We start from the raw sequence: 9,569 nt of genomic DNA, 5'->3' as shown, positions 1-9,569 counted from the left end.
ATTGTCCTGATGCCCCATGATCACAAAATGACGACTCTAGAGTCTGAGTGCCAAGGACCTCATATTATGTCTGTCATTAATGTTACATCACCCATTATAACAGTTTTCATTCCTTTTTTCTCTTCTCTTTACTGTAAAGTCCTTTTCCTGCACCATTTTAAGGCTTCAAGAACAGGCATTTTAACTGTATGTGTTTGGAGAAATAACACAATCAATGGCCAATAATTGTACTTTAAACTCTGAATCTTGTAGTGCTTGAAAAATTACACACTGGCTAAGCCGGCCAAGTATTTCTCAACTATTTTAGGCTGTAAACCTTTATTGACTAAACATTTTTGAATAATTTACTATAATTTAGAAAGGTTTTTGTGACAAATAATTTCCAAATTAAACTTTTTCTCATTTGATATTTAAATTTTGAAATGTTTATGTAACACAACTCAGACCGCAAGGGCATTATAGGTGTAGAAAACGTTCATTTATTAACTTCCACAAAGCACATGTGTCAGCATCTCAAACGATCTCAAAGCACAACACACAGAAACACTTCTTCTGTTCATGTCTAGAATAAAACAATCATGAACCATGAGGTGATCTGCCCCCTTGTGGTATAAACATACATGTGCAGGTAGACAACCTCAACCTTATGGTTGCTACATTCCTCCTATAGTTCCATCTAATCCAAAAATCCATTCACAGGTAGCAATAAGCTTGACTCGGACAAAATACGTCTCAGGATAGTTTGTCTTTACTTAAAACAAAAGGTATCAATTACAAACACATATTTTCACAGGTCAAAAAACTACGTTGCTCTGTGCTTCTTTTTCCTTCTCACACACAATCACCAGCAGCTGCCGTCGGCTATAATGTCTCGTAATCACAAAACAGCTGCGGTCGTCTATGCCGTCAATTCCACACGGCTGGTTCAAATAAATGATATAACAGTATCAACAAAGGATTATAATATACAAATATATCAAATTATACATTTTAACATACCGTCACCTTCTTAAACTAATGGCCTAAGTCATATTTTAGAGAAAATGTTTTTTTTGCCTAAATCATCTCTGACACACACACACACGCGCGCACGCACACACATGCACACACACACACACACACACACACACACACACACACACACACACACACACACACACACACACACACACACACACACACACACACACACCCTGGTGACCGGACATGTCCTTCATAAAACGAATAATAAGGCGTAATAATCAATAATAAGGCAGTTCGATGTGTGTGTGTGTGTGTGTGTGTGTGTGTGTGTGTGTGTGGTTAAAACAAAGCAGCCTGCAGTTGCTCTTTAGCTGTTTTAATGAAGGTAAACACAGTGAAGAGACAGCTCCACTTCCTACTTGGCGAACCGGTAACTTTCTCGTGCACACGAGAGCGTATCTCTTGTGCACAAGAAAGTATATCGTGATTAGCAAAACCGTTTTTTTGTCCGTTCCACAAAACATGTTTAACGACCATAAACACACTCGTACCGTCCATAGGTACCGGCGGTCTATCCGCCAAAACAAACTAAAAGTGGACCTATCATGCTATATTTGAAACATATATTGTAGGGCCATACCTATATAAAACATGTTGGTGACGTTTTTTTCTTCAAAATATCAAACAGATCATGCATTTTAGCCATGCCTCATTTCGCTCTATTTGCTCTTTTCCAGCCCTGTTTTTGCAAGAGCTGATTCTGTGAGAAGTCTTCTTCGCTGCTTTTGTGGCAGACTACAGCGCCACTTACAAGCCTGGCATATGTACTACAGCGTATCCAGCACTTTCGAGCGGTCTCTCATTCCCCTGATAGGTGGAGAGTTGCCCATATACAGATGTAGCACCCCAGATAGGACTCACATGGGTGTGTCCCAGTCAAAAGCCCAGCGGATGCCAGTGGCTGGGGGTGTTGCCAAATTGCTTGAGGGCGTTGCCCAATTTCCCCATTTGTTCAATTACAGGATTTAACCATGAGATGGCGCTTTATTCACAAAATACACAAATACATGGGTGTTGTAGAAACATCAATATGTTAGATCAAATAAAGTATATAGTTTGCTTTATGCTGTATATTTCTTGTAATATTGTTGGGGTGTTTTTACACAGTACAGTAGATTGAAGTAAATCAACTTATACATTAAGATAAGATAAGATGGACTTTTATTAATCCCGTGGGGAAATTCAGTAGTTCAAACAGCAACAGGGTGAGAGTGAAAAACAGGACAGCACAGATTCACACAGATTAATAAAATCAAAAATAAGATGAGCGATAAAAATAATAATAATGAGAAACTATGAAATAAGAAATTAATAAAACTAAAATGTAATTATCATATCATATATTATAATGTATTGTATTATTAAGTAATATCATACATTAACCCCATTATAGCAGATGCCACATTGAATGGATGAACACATGTATGCATCAATAATTACAACGAAGTATTTCTAAATACAAGTTGTAAAAATACTTATAGGTATTTAATAATAACCCTTTGGAGTCGACCGTCACGCCGACGTGATCAGATCACATGACCTGTTCAAGCCGGTGCCGCATAAAAACAACAGTCCGGACAACATTGCCGTGTGTTTCTGTCGAAAGTACTGGCTTGAAACTATATCCCAGTCTTTGTTTCATGCAAAAAGACCCAGTAAACACGGAGATACGATGATATAAAGTTAATAAATTTCAAAAGTATGAAAAATGGAAGCACATATTTGAATATCTTCGCCGAATTTGATCATTTTACGAAACGGAAAATACTGGAAACTGTATATCCTGCTTAACAGGATGTATATGTGTATTTCTGTCGAAAGTACTGGCTTGAAACTATATGCCAGTCTTTGTTTCATGCAAAAATACCCAATAAACACGGACATACGATGATATAAAGTTAATACAGATATATTTCAGAAGTATGAATAATGGAAGCACATATTTTAATATCTTCAACGTATTTTATCATTTTACGAAACGGAAAATACTGGAAACTGTAGATTCTGCTCAACAGAATGTATTTACCAGGGAGGGGGTGAGGTAATCAGGTAAACGGAGTGATACGAAACGAGACGAAAATAGACGAAGAGAGACGGTGGGAACCGAAGAGAGACGGCGGGAAATGGAGAGAGACAAAGATATACGAAGACAGGCGGCGGGAGACAAAGAGAGACGGCGGGAGACTTCGATTGAAGTAAAGTGACAGACAAACATTGAGAATTTAGATATAGTTAGATAGATTTAGAGTTTTGAAGATTCAACTATGATGAAGAGAACTCTGAACGTGAGTCAAGCTTTAAGCTTGTTTTTTGACATGGAGGAGGAGGAATCTGTGATGTTGCCCTCTGTGTCATAGTTGACAGAAACCGCTTTGAAGCGTGGCACAGATAAAGACAGAAAAAACTGATTTTTGTACATAATGTGTATATATATATTTGTTTATAATAACACTTTTGCCTTATCAGAATGAAATCCCATGCTACCTCAATCAAACTTTCACATTATCATAGTGACATCCCATGTATATATTTACAGCTTTTAAATGGTTTCATTGTGTATGTTTGTGTTACCTATATGAAAAATAATATCATTTTCAAAATCTGTTTTTACGTTTTTTTTTTGTGATTTTGGGTCCAAAATGTTTATATAGTAGAAGATCTCTGCTCTAAATAAAGTCAACAATCCTACATCCATACGAAATAAATATAATTAATTATGATGAATACGTTAAGTCTTGTTCATTGTTTTTCACTTTTCTTAAATGTTTGATATTTCCGGTGGAAATGGTGGACTATCGGACATTCAAAATGCAGCATATTTTCACTCTCACACACATATATTCTCCTTTTACATACATACATTTTCACTCTTACACACATATATTCTCCTTTTACATACATACATTTTCACTCTCACACACATATATTCTCCTTTTACATACATACATTTTCACTCTCACACACGTATATATTTACACTCACACATTCATACATTTTGCTCTCATATTATCATATTTCAATGCACACATTCATATATTGTCACTCACACATTCATGCATTTTGTTCTCACATTTATATAATTTAATGCTCATATTTATACATTTTGCTCACATGCGAAATCTACTAAAACAAAGTATGTCATGGTGGTCAGCTGTTAAACACAAAAGTGTATCTTAAGGGCTGTAAATATAATAAGCCTGTTGTCAATTTTAGACACAGGCTTATTATATTTACAGCCCTTAATAACATTCATTTTCTGGACTCAATGTGTGTCTTGGCCGTTTTCTTTGTTCCAAGCAAATGAGTGCTTTTTGTTTTTAAATCACTTCCGCGAGTTTCGCGGCCCCCCCCCCCTTGTTCCACTGACCATTAGACCATTTAGTAAGGTAAAAAGCAAAAGGGCAAAAACGCCTCTCAGACGCTCTTCCGTTTACTTTTTTAATAAAGAAAAACAAATGGTCCATAGATACACGGACTCATATAGCATATATGCATACTGTAAGGAGGATGTATGTGCGTGAGAGGACCAGTATGAATTACGAGATAGAAATATGCAAAGAAAAACCTACAGAGTGGGGGGGGGGAGAGCTGTGGAATGTGACCCTTCCTCCACACATTCCGATGGCCAATTCGTTTTAAACAAAGAGTTCGCAACACAGGACAGCATAGGCAACATGGGGGGTGGGGGCTGGTGAACGGTCTGGTCAATGTTTGTAAACACAATCCCCAGGATGTGTCCTAATTAGGGCTGTCAGTCGATTAAAATATTTAATCGCGATTAATCGCATGATTGTCCATAGTTAATCGCGATTAATCGCAAATTAATCGCACATTTTTGATCTGTTCTAAATGTACCTTAGAGGAATATTTTTCAAGTTTGTAATACTCTTATAAACATATGAGTGGACAAATATGCTTTATGCTAATGTTTATTATCATTTGAACAATGACAAATATTCTCATGAATATTAAACACAACAACCTGGAACCTCTCTCATTCAATACAAATGGTGTGTGTGTGTGTGTGTGTGTGTGTGTGTGTTGGATCGTTGGAGCTATGTGCAACTCAAGGCATATGCTCGAACGGGAGCTGCAATCATGTTGCTGCAATCATGAGTGTGCTGACTTTTCGTACAATGTCCCACTGTCTGGCCTCCGGCATAAAGTCAAGTGCTCGGCGCAGTTGTGTGGATAGAGCACTCCTTTGTTTTCATTTAAACAGCTCCTTATATCCGTTAGCGCAGCTAGCTAGCACCCGATGCTAACAACAACAATGCACGTAAGGTCTCTCCCTCGCTTGCTCGGGCCACACATACACACACCCTCCCGGTCCTCCCGATGGCCAGTCGGTGCCTGCCGGTGAGCGTGGAAGTGTGGTCTGCCACAAGCAGGCGGCAGGAGCGGGGCTGTCAGCAGCATCAGTTTGTAGATGGTATTTTAAACTCGATGCGCTCTGAAACTACGGGGCGGCCGAGGAAAAAAAATACACATGCGTTAATCGCGTAAAAATAATTAGTGGCGTTAATTTTGTTTTGCGTTAACGCGTTAACTTGACAGCCCTAGTCCTAATCAAATCAAAGAGAAAATGCAGATATCATTCTCTCTCTCGACTCGCTGGTATCTCGAGCTGAGCGCTCATTGGTGTTCATACTGCTCACAGGCTGGGCTGCATGTGTATATCTCGTGTATTCATACTGTACCCCTCCTCACTGTTTATTCATCATTCAAACATTTACACCTTCCTTTTTTCCCGTCAAGAGGTTGAAAAAGATTGAGTCCTATGTTTCCAATTGGTTCCCAAATCTGAACATTGACATAAGATCAGGAGCCGGGTAAATGAGAGACTGAGGAGCCCCCGAAAAACAGATCCCGAAATATCTATGGTGTCTGTTATGTCAGTTATTTTAAATAAAACGTTGAAAACTGAACTTGAAAATTGTTTCCTCTTTTTATTTTATTTATCATTTTCGGGACGGGGAGACGTGTGTGATTATCTAACTAAGTTCTATTCATATTCTTGACGGGAAGAGCCGTGTAAATGGGCGGCCTATTTGAAAAGCAATATAAATCACACAGTTATTATACAATAGGCCAGTGGTTCCCAAACGGTGTGCCGCGGCACACTGGTGTGCCTTGAGTCAAGTCCGGGTGTGCCGTGGGATTTTGTGACAACTATATGTTATTATTGCAATATACAACTACACAAAAATAATGATTTAATTTACTATATCAGTACTTTGTAGGTTTATATGTACGTAATCTGCACGACTTGCGCGTCCACATCTCCACGTGCAGTGCTGCATAAACATGGCTGAGTCAGCGATAACTTACGAGGGGTGGAGGTATGCCCATTATTTTGAGTTCGTCCGAATAATAGACAGGAATGTGACGGTGAGGTGCAAACTGTGTCCAGGCCAGAAGCTGTTATCCACGGCTGTGAACACCACGTCAAACCTCAACACACACCTGCAAAGAACACATGCTAAGGTGAAGCTAACGCACACGCTATTTGTTGTTTGTTTATATCACGTAGTGAAGGAGAAGGTTTGACTTCTTCTTTGACTCTTTTCGGGTTTGCTAACGGTAGCTACTTTAGCTTGATAGCTAGCCATGGCTCTTTCCCCACCTTTCTGGTGCTATTTCCTGCTCTTCCTGTCTCATGTTTGGTTACTTCCCGGCCTCCCTTACTGGTAAGGATACATGTGTTAAATGTAGTATAGTTGTTAGGTTGGAGGCGGGAATCATAGCCATAGAAGCCCGGCTCCGCATCTTAGAAAGTAACTCAGCTAAAGTAAAGCCCATGTTAGCATGTGCGGACCGGCAAAATGTAGCTCCTCTTAGCCGTCCAACGGCAACTCCCGAGCAGCAGGGAGGCTGGGTGACTGTTCAGAAGGGGCATAACGCGAAACCCGCAGGTCCCCACCAACCCGTTCACGTATCTAACAGATATTCCCCACTCAGCGAGACACCCGCTGAGAAGCCAACTCTGGTTATTGGTAGCTCTATTATGAGACACGTGAATTTAGAGACCGAAGCCTCCACAGTCACATGCATTCCGGGGGCCAGAGCGGGCGACGTTGAGACGCATCTTAAACTGCTGGCTAAAGATAAACGTAAATACAGTAGGATTGTTATTCACGTCGGTGGTAATGATGTTCGTTTACGCCAATCAGAATGCACCAAACTTAATGTGGAGTCGGTGTGTAGTTATGCTAAAACAATGTCGGACACCGTAATCTTCTCTGGTCCCCTCCCCAATCTGATCAATGATGACATGTATAGCCGCATGTCATCATTTCAGCGCTGGTTGTCTTGGTGGTGCCCAGCAAACAATGTGGGCTTCGTAAATAATTGGACAGCCTTCTGGGGAAAACCTGGTCTGATTAAGAGAGACGGCATTCACCCTACTTTGAAAGGTGCAGATCTCATTTCGGCAAACATTTCAGGGCTTTGTGGACTTAATCCATGACGAACTGGAGTTGAGACCAGGAGGCAGAGTCGCAGTCTTACACGCTTCTCTGCGCTCTCTCCTAGGCAGTCACCCATAGGAATCCCGAACCCAATAAAATACCCAATATTAGCGGTGTGTGTGTCTGCCCAAGGACAATTTAAGGTAAAACCTAATAGAGGTGTCATACATAATAACCTAATAAAAGTAAATGTAACAACTACTACAGTGCAACAAAACAGGAAGATTAAATGTGGTCTCTTAAACATAAGATCTCTAGCATCTAAAGCAATATTGGTAAATAATTTAATATCAGATTATAATATTGATATATGCTGTCTCACTGAAACTTGGTTGAGACATGAAGAATATGTCAGCATAAATGAGGCCACTCCACCCAGCCATGTCAACACTCATATTGCTCGAGGCACGGGCCGAGGAGGTGGAGTTGCAGCAATCTTTGACTCAAGTTTACTTATCAATACTAAACCAAAATGTAATTATACCTCTTTTGAAAGCCTCGTTTTTAGTCTTACGCATCCGACCTGGAAAACTTTGCAGCCAATCTTATTTGTTACAGTGTATCGTGCACCAGGTCCTTATTCAGAATTCTTATCAGAATTCTCTGAGTTTTTATCAACTTTGGTTCTTAAAACAGACAAAGTAATTATCGTAGGTGACTTTAATATTCATGTTGACGATGATAAAAATAGCCTTACTGTTGCATTTAACTCTATATTAGATTCTGTTGGTTTCTGTCAGAGTGTAAATAAACCAACCCACTGTTATAATCACACTCTCGACCTTGTTCTGACTTATGGTATTGAAATTGAGCAACTATTAGTCGAACCGCATAATCCTGCTTTATCGGACCATTTCTTAGTAACTTAGGAAGTACTGTTACTAGACTACAAAGCATTAGTCAAAAGCTCTTGCAGCAGAAACCTATCTGTTAGTGCTATAGCCACATTTAAGGAAGAGATTCAACCAATACTTAACTCGATAGCATGTCTGCATGTAGGGGAGGAAACTTATACAAAATGTACACCACCCCAAATTGATCATGTTGTTGATAGTGCTATAGATGCGCTGCGAATAAAATTAGACTCTGTTGCTCCTTTGAAAAAGAAGAAAATAAAACAACATAGATTAGCTCCATGGCATAATGCCGAAACCCGCAAAATAAAGCAAAAGTCTAGACAACTTGAAAGGATATGGCGTTCCACTAAACTTGAAGAATCTCGTTTAATTTGGCATATTACTCTCAATGAATATAAGAAAGCACTGCGTAAAGCGAGAGCAGCCTACTACTCTTCATTAATAGATGAGAATAAGAATAATGCAAGATTTCTTTTCAGCACTGTAGCCAGGCTGACAGAGAGCCACAGCTCGATTGAGCCTTCTATTCCCTTAGCACTCAGTAGTAATGATTTTATGTGCTTTTTTAACGATAACATTGTTACTCTTAGAAACAAAATTAATGACCTCTTGCCTTCGACCAGTATAGCGTTATCAACGGCTCCCGGAATCGTAAGTTCTAATATTACACTAGATAGTAAACTAGAATGCTTTTCAGCCATTAACCTTGAACAATTACATTCAATGATTCTCTCTTCTAAACCATCAACGTGCATGTTAGACCCAATTCCAACTAAGCTGTTGAAGGAAGTTTTTCCATTAATTAGCACTTCTTTATTATGAATATGAATATGTCTTTATTATCAGGCTATGTTCCACAATCATTCAAAGTAGCAGTGATAAAACCGCTTCTTAAAAAGCACAACCTCGATCCAGAGGTTTTAGCCAACTATAGACCTATTTCTAATCTTCCGTTCCTCTCAAAAATTCTTGAGAAAGCGGTCGCAAAACAGTTGTGTGATTACTTAAAAAACAATGATTTATTTGAAGATTTTCAGTCTGGCTTTAGAACACATCATAGCACAGAGACAGCTCTGGTTAAAGTCACAAATGATATTCTAATAGCCTCAGACAAGGGACTTGTCTCTATTCTTGTTTTGCTCGATCTTAGTGTTGCATTTGATACTATCGACCATGATATCCTATTGCAAAGACTAGAGCACTTAGTTGGCATACAGGG

Source organism: Pseudochaenichthys georgianus, chromosome 20 (assembly GCF_902827115.2).
Source record: "Pseudochaenichthys georgianus chromosome 20, fPseGeo1.2, whole genome shotgun sequence".
Classification (NCBI taxonomy): domain Eukaryota; kingdom Metazoa; phylum Chordata; class Actinopteri; order Perciformes; family Channichthyidae; genus Pseudochaenichthys; species Pseudochaenichthys georgianus.
The sequence above is the reverse complement of the archived record's forward strand: the minus strand, read 5'-3'. Positions refer to the sequence as shown.